Below are 11383 nucleotides of genomic sequence, written 5' to 3'. Positions count from 1 at the left end.
CTGAATTTTCACGGCAATCGTCGAGTGGTTTTATTTCCGAAGCGAACGTTGCAATGTCCAGACCATCGTACAGTTTCATCAGTTGCTGGTATTTGGATTGCTCCAAACTTTTCGAGAACACGTACAGGTGCCTGTTCTTCCAATCTAACCAATTCGGTGCGAGGAGAAAATTGTCCACGAGCAGTGTCGTTTTCCCACACCCCGAAGGACCTACGATTAGACAGCGGATGCTGTCGGGAAGCAACCCGCCGTTCTTTTTTTTCGTTTGACTTTCCGAATCCGGTAGACGCTTCACCACGTTCCACGTACTCACAAGATCACTTCGTTCGCGTCGATCCAACTCTTTTCCGCAAGTCCCAGCCATTTGACAAACAGTTTGTCACCTTTCCTACGCAATACTTTCTCGATGAGGTACGTGTCAGGATGTTTCGTTTTAGAGAGTTCCTCTTCGTAAAATCTTCCTTTCAAAATCTCGCCGCTACTATCTTTTATTATATACGTGTGTCGGTTTCCGGGTAAAACTCGAATCACCGTAAAAAGTTCCGTGCTCCAATTTTTTGTGAATCCCTTCTCGAAGGTGCGTTTGAATTTGCTGATTTTCACCTGGTCTCCAATTTTGAATTTTGATTTCTTGGTAGTCGTGGGAGTGTACTTTGGACAGTAAACTGTAGAAATTAAACGCTGCTCGTCAGATTTCGAAACGTCAGCTGGCTTCATGCCTATCGTTCTGTGTACCGTATCATTATAGGTGTCGACGAGTTCCGGCAGGATGTCGACCCATTTGTAATTTCCCCGAAGCGTGAATCGTTTCCACATGTGTGTTTTCAAGGTTCGATTAAATCTTTCCACGATGCTGGCTTTGATGTGACTGAAGGTCGAATAATGTCGAATGTCATGTTTTTTAATAAACTTTTGGAATACGGCGTTGTAAAATTCTTTACCGTTGTCCGTTTGCAAAAACCGAGGTCGTCTGTTGCTTTCGCGAAAAATTAATTTGAATGCTTCCGTGACGCATGTTCCCGTTTTGGCTTTCAACGGCAGAGCCCATGCGAATTTCGAAAATGTGTCTATGACGGTAAGGAGGTACTTGTTGCCCTTGTTCAATTTATGTACGTTTTTCAAATTGCCGCTACTCATCTCCACGAGGTCACTTTGCCAGAGGTCATCGATGCCCTTGGTTACCACCGCCAAACGTTCGTAGTTGCGGCGTGCAGGTTTATGCAATTCTTCGACGATGGCTTGCCTAGACATTTTTTAGAGATTACGTTTGAAGAGAAGCACGAGCGTGATGGGATTCAAAGAAGGTGGCACCTCGCTCGTGTTTTGAATGATCAGCTTATCGCCGGCACTCACGTCGAAAACGGTAAGATCTTCGTCTTCGTGTATTTCATATATGTTGCGCGTTTCGTTCCAACGTGCCAGAGGAATGTTTCCTGCTTTCTGGACACCACGATTCGATATCAAGGTCATGGTGGGAACGCTAGCTTTTCTGCCGTGAGACCAGTACGAAAATTCATTTATCTGAATCGTGCCATCGAGGAGAAACTTGTAGTACGGATGATAAGGATGCAACATGTACAGTTTGTTACCTTCGACGAACGTGGAGATTCTCTGTTGATTGGGTACGCTGTTGATTTCGATGGCTTGCAGAGAATGCAGTTTGGCGAATTTAGTATCGACGCTAACAAGGTTGCTGTGAAGCTGTCCCAGTGTATTTTGTACGGGCAACAAATATTCGACTATGGTATCCGTTACTGTAGAAAACGACGGTTTGATTTCCACTTCCACGTTCAACTGCTTGTAGTTTTCGTTGAGTTCTTGCAACTTGGCACCGAAAGAGGCCAGCGTCGATTCCTGCGTGGATTCCAGCACTCCAACTTGATCTCTGATGTTGACGACAATACTCTGAAGGTTCTCGACTTGATTCAATTTCGAGCTTTTCTCGGTCAGATCGTTCACGATGCTTCGCATCTCTGTAAACTGCGTGTGAAGGTCGGCGACGCTCTGCGAAGTGGGCAACGTCGACACCAGCGAACTGATTTCGTCTCGAATCTGTTCCACGTTCACCGTTTCCGTTTCCAGTCGTTTCAGCATTCGAGATATGTTCCTTTTCAAAGCGTGTAATTCTTTGGAGGTGGGTAGATTGGCCACCCTACTCTCGAGATCGCTCAACGAACTTTTGACGTCGCTCGAATCGGATAGTGCCGTCACCGCCGTTTTCAATTTTTCCAAATCTTCGCTCGAAGGTACGCTCGTCCGTAACGATTCCAAGTCACCCTGTATGTTGTCGAGGACGTGATGAAAATGAGCAAGATTGGATTCGACGTTCAAATTTTCCAAATATTCGATCTTCTGCTGGACCGTGCTTAACGTGTCTTGAATGCTCGTCAACGCACTCGCTTCAGCGTGAATATTTTTAATTTCTTCGTTGATCAATTCCAGAGACGCCTGAAGCGTAGCGATGGTGGTTTGAATGTGTTCGAAATCTTGATAAGCCTCCAATTGAATTTTTATGTTCGCGACGCTCTTGCCGATGACCTGCAGTTCGTCCGACGATGGTAGGTTCGTCATTGTATCTTCCAAAGTCTGCAACTTGGATTTAATTTCTTCCAACGTGCCGGTGAATTCTTCTTGTAATTTGGAAACGACGACATGCAAGCGTTCTCCATCAATATCGTTCACGACGGTTTGAAGTTCAGAGAAATTCTTTTCTATTGCGGAAGTTCGTTCTTCGATTTCGAGTTTCAATTTTTCCAAATCTTCATTTTTCGATTGAAATTGCTGTAATTTGGCCAAATCATTTTGAAGCTTATCCACGCTCAACTGTATATTTTGAACGTTGTCGTAAGAAGGTACGTCGACATAATTTTTTATGAGCGTTTTCAGTTCGGAATCGATTTTCAGAATGGGATCGAGACATTGCGTTTGGAGCGTAGCGATTTCCGACTCTAAACTTTTGTTTAAGGTCTCCTGCAAAGCGATCAAATCGCTCCTCAACTTTTTAATTCGGACATCCAACATGAGAATCTCTTCTGCGTGGTCTACACGCTTGGTGTTGCCGAAAATGTCGTTAGGCATTTTTGGTTAACGGTTATTTATAATAGGATAGATGATTCGTAATTCTACGAAGGGAGGAACGAGTTTGTCGTAATCTCCTAGAAGTTCCACTTACAGGTAATCTCCTGCGGAAACATCGTACGTAATGTTAGAAAGCATCTTGTCGTGCTTGATTCGAAAAATGTTCTTGCCGGTAGATATTTTGATTTCGCCTACGTTTTCCGGATTCACGGTGATTTGAAGTTTCCCGTCGATCGGAATTTCGTAAAAATGTAAATTGTTGTTGAAGACGTAAAACATCTTGCCGATTTCATCATCCAATTTCGTCCAAATACTGTTGAGGTGAATGATCAACAGACCGTTGAGTTTAGATAACACGGAAGGTAAGAGGTTATTGGAATTTGGTGGTGCAGTTTCCATGATGGTCTGTTTTTTGAAACCGAACAAATTCATAGGCATGCTGGTTATTTAAGAATATGGTCAAAGTTTTTTTTTTGTAACGACAGTCAAAGTGTTTTTTTGTTGTTGTTTTTTTGTTTTGTTTTTTTTGTAATAACTAACAAAATGATTTTTTTGTTTTGTTTTGTTTTTATGAATCTTCTGTTGAAGATGGGCATATGTTGCAGGTTTTGCTTTCTGCTAAGCGATAGTGCCCCCACGGCAGTGTGTGAATTCCACACTTCAGGATGCACCTCTTATCATCGTGCGCATCCAAAGCAATCTTCCTGACAATGTTGGTTGTCAATTTATGGTTGACGCTCTGGATTCGATACTCTTTTCGTAGAACAGGTGAGCGAGTTTTCAGGCATTCAACATAATCCTCGAATGCGAGATGCTTTTGTACAACCTGCCTACCTACACCAAATGGTCCAAAAAGGGAAATTTTGCTCCCTTGGGAAGGCCCTCATAGTGTGGCAACACTGCGTCCACATCGCCGGTGGCGACATCTAGTAGCAAACACTAGAACTATTTCCACAGGTATCGTCTTCATGTTCTCGACTGAAATATTAAAACAAACGCGGAGTCCAATGTCGGTGCGTCACAATACAGGCAGGCGCGCATATGTGTGTGTGCGACACATCGTTCCCGAGAGAGAGGTAGGTTTACAAAGGTCACGATATATAAACATTTGACCGGGACTTGGAAAATTACGATAAAATGCATTCATCCTTCAAGGATGAGAGAGTACATTATTTACTCATCACGCTGTGTCAACGCAACAAATGAAGGCGCGGAACGTGGAGAGAAAATGAGTTTTTGAGGTTTTGGTGAACCTCAATTAATAAAAGTGAGTTTTTGAGGTTTTGGTGATCCTCAAATGAGTAAAGTGAGTTTTTGATGTTTTGCTGCTGTTTTCTTCGCTGCAAAACATCGTCAGCGCAATAAATGAGTCGCAGAACGTGGAGAAAAAGTGAGTTTTTGAGGTTTTTTTGATCCTCACTTGATGACCGTCAACCGGCCCACTACCACTACTGGTGGGACTGTGGGAACTCGTTGCCAAAAAGCAGCCGAAAGATTACACCGACGAAGATTACCAGAGTTACAAGGAAATTTTGATCATGACGGATGCCTTGTACCAGAACAACGACGCCTCGCAGAATAGGGTGAAATCGAGCAGCGGTGAGAAGTACAGGAATCTCATCAAACCGATTTGGAACCAGGTCAAAACAGGCAGCGGCGTCAAACGCTACAACACGTTACCCAAAGAATTTGTTTGGGTGGACGACGTGAGGAAGCTCGTGGACCGATTGTTGGTGATAGCCGGCGAAGAGAATGCAGGCAATCGTAATTTCTACAACGAGAAGGTTGGCATCGTGGACATGATCAGCACGAAACTTTCCAACTTCATCGTGAACGACGACAAGGGTATAGGTTACCTCATTAGAATTATCAACACGCTGCCTCCGAGATTCTGGAAAGTGGCCGAAGGAAAGGGACTCGTGAACGACATCATCAACAAGTTACCTTTCGAGATGCATTTACCTGGCTACCAGTACTGCGGACCGGGTACCAAACTCGAGAAAAGATTGGAGAGAGGAGACAAGGGTGTGAATCCGTTGGACGCAGCATGCAAAGATCACGACATCGCCTACAACACCACGCAGACGGATCTGGACGCACGTCACGAAGCAGACAGAAAGTTAGAGCATGCCGCTTTCGAAAGATTCGTCAGCAGAGATGCATCGTTGGGAGAACGAGTTGCAGCACTGGGCACCACCATCGCCATGAACACGAAACAAAAATTTGGGTGGGGTGTGTAAATAAATAACATACAGTAAAAAAAAAAACATCATGTCTCGTATAACCGATTTGCCGCACGAACTGTTGTGTATTATATTTAAACAGGCAGTAAACGGAGATTGTGAGGATATAGGGAAACTTTTAATCATAGCGAGATCAACGCCGGATTTTCGCATCCCTTGTGAAATGGCTGTCAAGGACCGTCTTCGGGAGATCAGTGGCATGAGGTGCGGTGATCTCGACTCTCTTCTTTCGGCTGCAGGGGAAAAATTAAACAAGAGAATGGACGAACTGCACGAGGCGAGGCAGGGGAGAAGACGATACACGGATGATTGGCATAAGTCGAAACAAGAGACGGAAGATATCATCACGCACATCATCGCGTTTTCCGAAGCACGGACTTTCTTCCTCTAACACAGACAAAAAAAATCTTCGATACAAAAATCTCGTGAAAAAAAAAGTATATATAAATAACACACATCGTGAAAAAAAAATAATCTTCGGTGTATATTGTAGCGTGATGTCGGGTAAGGTACGGGATCGAGTCACGCCGGGACGTAGCTCAGATAAATACAATAGGGCTTAAGTTTGACTTGTCTAACCACCTCTACCCTTAAGGAGGCTGATGAAGGATTCTTGGGAGCCTGTGTTGTTGAACGCTACTCACCCCTTGCTGTTGGTCTGGCCCTCGGCTTCTGGCGTCGGCGACGGTGACAGGTGTCCGCTGGAGAGATCGAAGATGACGATAAGAGACGGCAGGCAATTCGGCGACTTGTTTTATTCTTGCAGATTCTTCGGTTGGCTTAATCCGGACTGCTTGTGGACTTCTCGCTTGTTGCCGCCTCGTACTGTCGCGATCTCTCAGCAGGCCGTCGTCCTCTTCTCGTCGATCAGTTTGGTGGTGATATTGGAGCGAAGTGAGAGGTCGATTTACTGTCTCCAGCGGTTTTATACATTGGATTTGAGTCATAGGTTGGTGGACTTTGCACCTCCACTGTGCACCTGGGGTATCCCTGGATGCAGATGGAAATTTACAGTGGAGGTGCACTCACCGCTGGCGAGGGCCGTTGCCTTGCTGACTGTGCAGAGCCGAGTGGAAAATTCTTGTTGCTCGGCTCTGCATCCGGTGGAATGTGGGGTGAATGAGCGTTCAACTTGCGAGCTTCTGAGCGATGTTTGAGGCAAATTAATGTTTCGACTTTTATGCTCCCAATTCCTTCATCATTCCCCTGGCCAAGATGTATCCACTGTGAGTGGTTACGAAGCAGAGTAGAGATGGTTATGGAGAGTATATTTGAAATAATAATTGAAGGTACATTGAGTAAAGAAAAATAAAAACCCTGTATATAATAATGTGTAAAAATAAAAATAAAAAAAGTTGGAGCTGTCGGTATAGCTGGTACTGCACGGGTCTGGCTGCATGTCCAGCTGGAATGCTGACCGCTGGTGGTATGCGGAGCTGCAGGCTGCCTGTGGTCTGCTGGCTACATGTTTATGTGCTTGCTGCAGGGTGGCGGCATGGTGTCTGGCTGGCTGCATGATGTCTGCATGGTGTGCTGCAATAAGCTATCTGCTGGCTGGCCGGTTGCATGATGTCTGCTGCAATAGGAAGGCTCCTGGCTGGCTGGCTACATGATGTCTGCATCAGGATGTCTGCAATAGAATATGTGCTGGCTGGCTGGCTGTCTGACGTCTGCAATAGAATATGAGCTGGCTGGCAGGCTGTATGATGTCTGCTGCAATGGGAAGGCTCCTGGCTGGCTGGCTGCATGATGTCTGCATGGTGTCTGGCTGGCTGCAATAGGATGCCTGCTGGCTGGCTGGCTGCATGATGAGCCGCATGAAGACTGCATGATGTCTGCAATAAGATGTCAGCCGGTTGGCCGGCTGCATGGTGTCTGCATGATGTCCACTGGCCGACTGGCGGGCTGCATGATGAGCTGAAATAAGATATCTGCTGGCTGCATGGTGTCTGCAATAGATGAGCCGCATGAAGACTGCATGATGTCTGCAATAAGATGTAAGCTGGTTGGCTGGCTGCATGGTGTGTGCATGATGTCCACTGGCCGACTGGCGGGCTGCATGATGAGCTGAAATAAGATATCTGCTGGCTGCATGATGTCTGCAATAGATGAGCCGCATGAAGACTGCATGATGTCTGCAATAAGATGTAAGCTGGTTGGCTGGCTGCATGGTGTGTGCTGCAATAGGAGGTCTCCTGGCTGGCTGGCGGCATGATGTCTGGAATTGATGGCTGCTGGCTGCTTGTACAGCTGCTCCAGGATGACTGCTGCGCCATGATGATTCCTCGCTGACCGACTGCTGGGTGTCTGGCTGTATGCGGAACTGCCGAAGAGATGCTTGAGAACGCCGTGAGTGTAGTATGGCCAGATGGTGACGTTGTGCAAGGGGGAGCCGACAAGCGTAGGGAAGGGGAAGTTATAATAAAAGGTGTTCGCCTAAGTGCGGAAGAGTAAAGGTTGGAGGCGAAGGTGACATAAGTGAAATGACAGGGGTGGGTAGACAGTAGCCATCATCAAAGGTGATACGTGTGGGAAGAGGAGGAGCTAAGCGAGTGGGAGTTGTAAGTTGACGAAGAGTGGGAGGGGGTGGTGGGGAATGTGCGGGACGTTGAGATATAGCAGCTACGGAAATAGGAGGACTAATAATAGGGACGGAACATGTCTTAGGAGGAGATGGAGTTCGCCGGTGACAACATGAACAGCAAGAAGTGTGACGTTTTAGACGTAAGTACATGTAAGTAATGCAAATACAAAGAAGCAGGAGAGCTATGAAAATTAAGAAGAGATAGGAGGTTGTATGTGCAGGAGATTTTACAAGGTCATGAGGGGTAAGTGCACGAGCCTTAGAAGTAAAACATAAGAAAAGGGGAATGTGGAGAAGTTTAAATTGGTATATGACACCTAGAGTGAGACATGTGAGCCAGACAAAAATTATAATGATGGGAAAATCCGCATGTCTGTAAAGTGGAGTTATGGGAGGGATGTCAAGAACTTTATATTGGGAGAGGTTAAGGTGAGGGATATGAAATGTCCATTGTTTATGATAAAGAGCCGTTGCATTCTCAAGGGGGGAAATTTTATAATGGGTGTCTAGTAGAAAATTGGGATTGTTCGTCCAGGCAGCAGGAAGGATATGAATTGTTCGGTGGATTGTTGAATGATCGAAACCACAAGGAAAGATAGCATGAATTTTGATATCGGGGGTGATAAGTACATCTGTACGGCAAGCCACGTGTAACAATACTGCACCGGGTTCGTGAATAGTGGTAAGATTGTAATGTAAAGTGGAGCCATTAGCGTAAAAAAAGGTGATGGTAGGAGGAGGATTAATTATTGCATAAATATTTAAATCTAATTTGACCACATCAGTGAGGTGGGATTCGTGACATGTGTAGGTACACCCTTTCATCGTATCAGCCACGGTTGTTGCTTGAATCAATTTGGAAAAACAGAAATTGAGCCCATCGAGTCTTCCTGTGTGAGAAGGCAGAAGGCACAATTTCTGTGTATGGACCTGACAATTTTCAAGGTCTGTACCACTAATAGTGACAACATTATGAGAATCATCAATGGCGATATACGATGGATTATGCGACACTACGCATGTTAAATTTTGATATGAAAAGGGGACAGGGATTGCTAAATAAAGTTTATATTTCTTCTGAGTGGAAGTGATAGGCACCTTCAACTCAATATTGACAGCAGCAGCAGAAATTCTGCATTGGGACAGTGGTATCTGATAATACATGTCAATAAGGGTGAGAGGAATCGCTATATCAAATCCAGTAGGAAGAATATTTTTTTGAATCTTTTTCAAGTCTCGGTGCAGTGTTGTTTTAGATACTACATGTTCAGAGAGAAAATGATGTTTACAATTGCTAATGGTATTCTCATATTCAAAAAGGGTGAAAAATTGGCTAAGCTGCAAGGTTAGGGTCATAAATTCGATGAGATATGCCTGTGCTTGATGCGCATCTTTGATTGTTAAATTTTTGAGTTTATTAATTAATGCTTCCTGATTTCTAGCCAAACTATCAGAGTGATTAGCATATTCAGTAAAAACATCCTCAATCTGATGTTGAAAAGAGTGAATTTCACCAGTTAAATTTTGATAGAAAATATGATTAGCTTGCAGTTGTAATTTAATGTTAGATATCGTTTGTTTTACTTCATGAGCATTTTGGAATAGGGGTTCTAGTTGCTTAGTAGTGGCAAAATCACAGCAATAGTTAGCAATGCTACTGATAAAGCCAAGGAGTGCACGCTTTTGTCTAACTACGGAAGTGTTGGGGGTGGGTCGTGTGAAGAGGGAAAGGTGTGAAAAAAGGTGTGAATGAAAATTTTGGAGTTGGACCGCAAGTTTACATTGGTTGGAATCTTCTTCACCTTTATTGCACATGGCATTATGTAGTGTTGATGGGAAGTGTTGGGGTTTAGGCATTTGTAATTTCACATTATAGTAGATGGGGATGGTATAATGATAAGGGATGGTTCCTGGTAGTTCTTTCAGATAAATTCCCGAGATGATTTTCACATCGAAAAAATGAGGGAAAAAAGGGAAAGTAGTAACATTACTGCCATTGTCGTTAGTGAACCCTGAAAGGGACAAGGATACAATTTTAAAACTGAGTTTGCATTGAAAAAAAATAGCATGTATTAAGCATGAGATTTGTGATGAAAAAAAAAATGCTTTGCGAGTTAGCTACTCAAATAAAAGGTTAAAGAGCCTTAATGATAAATTAGAAAAGAGAAGGAATAACAAGCTGTAATGCAAGCGATTCTCGAGACTGAATAGTTTATAATATAAACTTCTGCATTTTTATTTGTTTGTATTTTATTACCATTTGTTTACGTTTTGCGCTCCGCGATGTATTTGCTCGAGCCGAAGCGATTGCTACATCGTCAGCTGTGCGAGATTCGTCTACGGGTAGGTCGCGCATGCGCATATACTTGTGCGAGTTTTTTTTTTTACAATCTGCTTGCTGCAGACAGAAAAAATCGCGTTGTTGCTAGCGAGTGGAAAATTCACGTACTCAACCAGTAGTCAGTTGAGAGACTACGTTCCTGATTGGCCGTTTTTACTTTCTACTTCTTTATTATTATTACTTTGTGGAATATTAAAAGTTTATTTTAGTCTTCGAACTTGCTTTTAAAGTTAATTCCCGACTCTTTTCTGTGTACAGTATTGAGGAGGAGAGAACAGGAGGAAGAGGGTACTATGTGAATCAAAATGGCGGAACTTCCGTTTTTACATGTGCTCGTTCTTGTGTGCGGCTTCGTGAAAAAATCACGTTGCGAAAACAAAAATTGCGAAAAATACAAGTATTATATTGACATGTGGGTGCGAAAAGATTATTTATAAAGTGTGAATGGACTGTGCAACGGTGAAAAATGGAAAAATTGAATATTTAAGTGACAGACTCGTCCGAGTCAAGGTGCCTTCGTTTCAAACGGTGAATCGTGATAGCATCGGTTTTCAGTTTGCCACGACCATCGGTGTATTCCACCAAATAGGAATTGGCGTCGTTTTGGGAAATTATTTTCCCTTGAAATTTGTAGGAGGAGGAAAATGCCTTGGGTACGTGGGGATGAGGGGTAGTGTCCAAAATATACACTAATTGTCCCGGGGAGTAGGTTGTTTGTTGTGTCTTTTTGTCGGCACATTGTTTTTGCTGCTCAAATCGCTTTGCTAAATGTTTGTGTGCTAGTTCTCGAGCGGCTTGGAGTTGTTCCATTCTCTGTTCATTAGAGTGGATAGTGGTGTTAGGATTAGTAGGGAGAACAGCATCTGCAATTAACCTAGGGTGTTGTCCAAATAGCAAAAAATAGGGGGAGTTGTTCATGCCAAGATGTGTACTTACATTGTGGGCATGGGTCGCGCTAGCCAAAAGTTCATGCCATTTACCTTGTTTTTGTACCACATAAGTTTTCATGATGGATTTCAAGTAGTGAAAAGATGATTCGACTACACCATTTCTGAAGTGTGCAGCAGTATCAATAAATTTTAATGTGACACCAGTAATTTTGGATAATTCCTGTATTAATTTGCTACAGTTGGGGGA

The sequence above is a fragment of the Lepisma saccharinum genome, chromosome 14 (genome assembly GCF_977018435.1).
Source record: "Lepisma saccharinum chromosome 14, izLepSacc3.1, whole genome shotgun sequence".
Classification (NCBI taxonomy): domain Eukaryota; kingdom Metazoa; phylum Arthropoda; class Insecta; order Zygentoma; family Lepismatidae; genus Lepisma; species Lepisma saccharinum.
Note: the sequence above shows the minus strand (reverse complement) of the source record.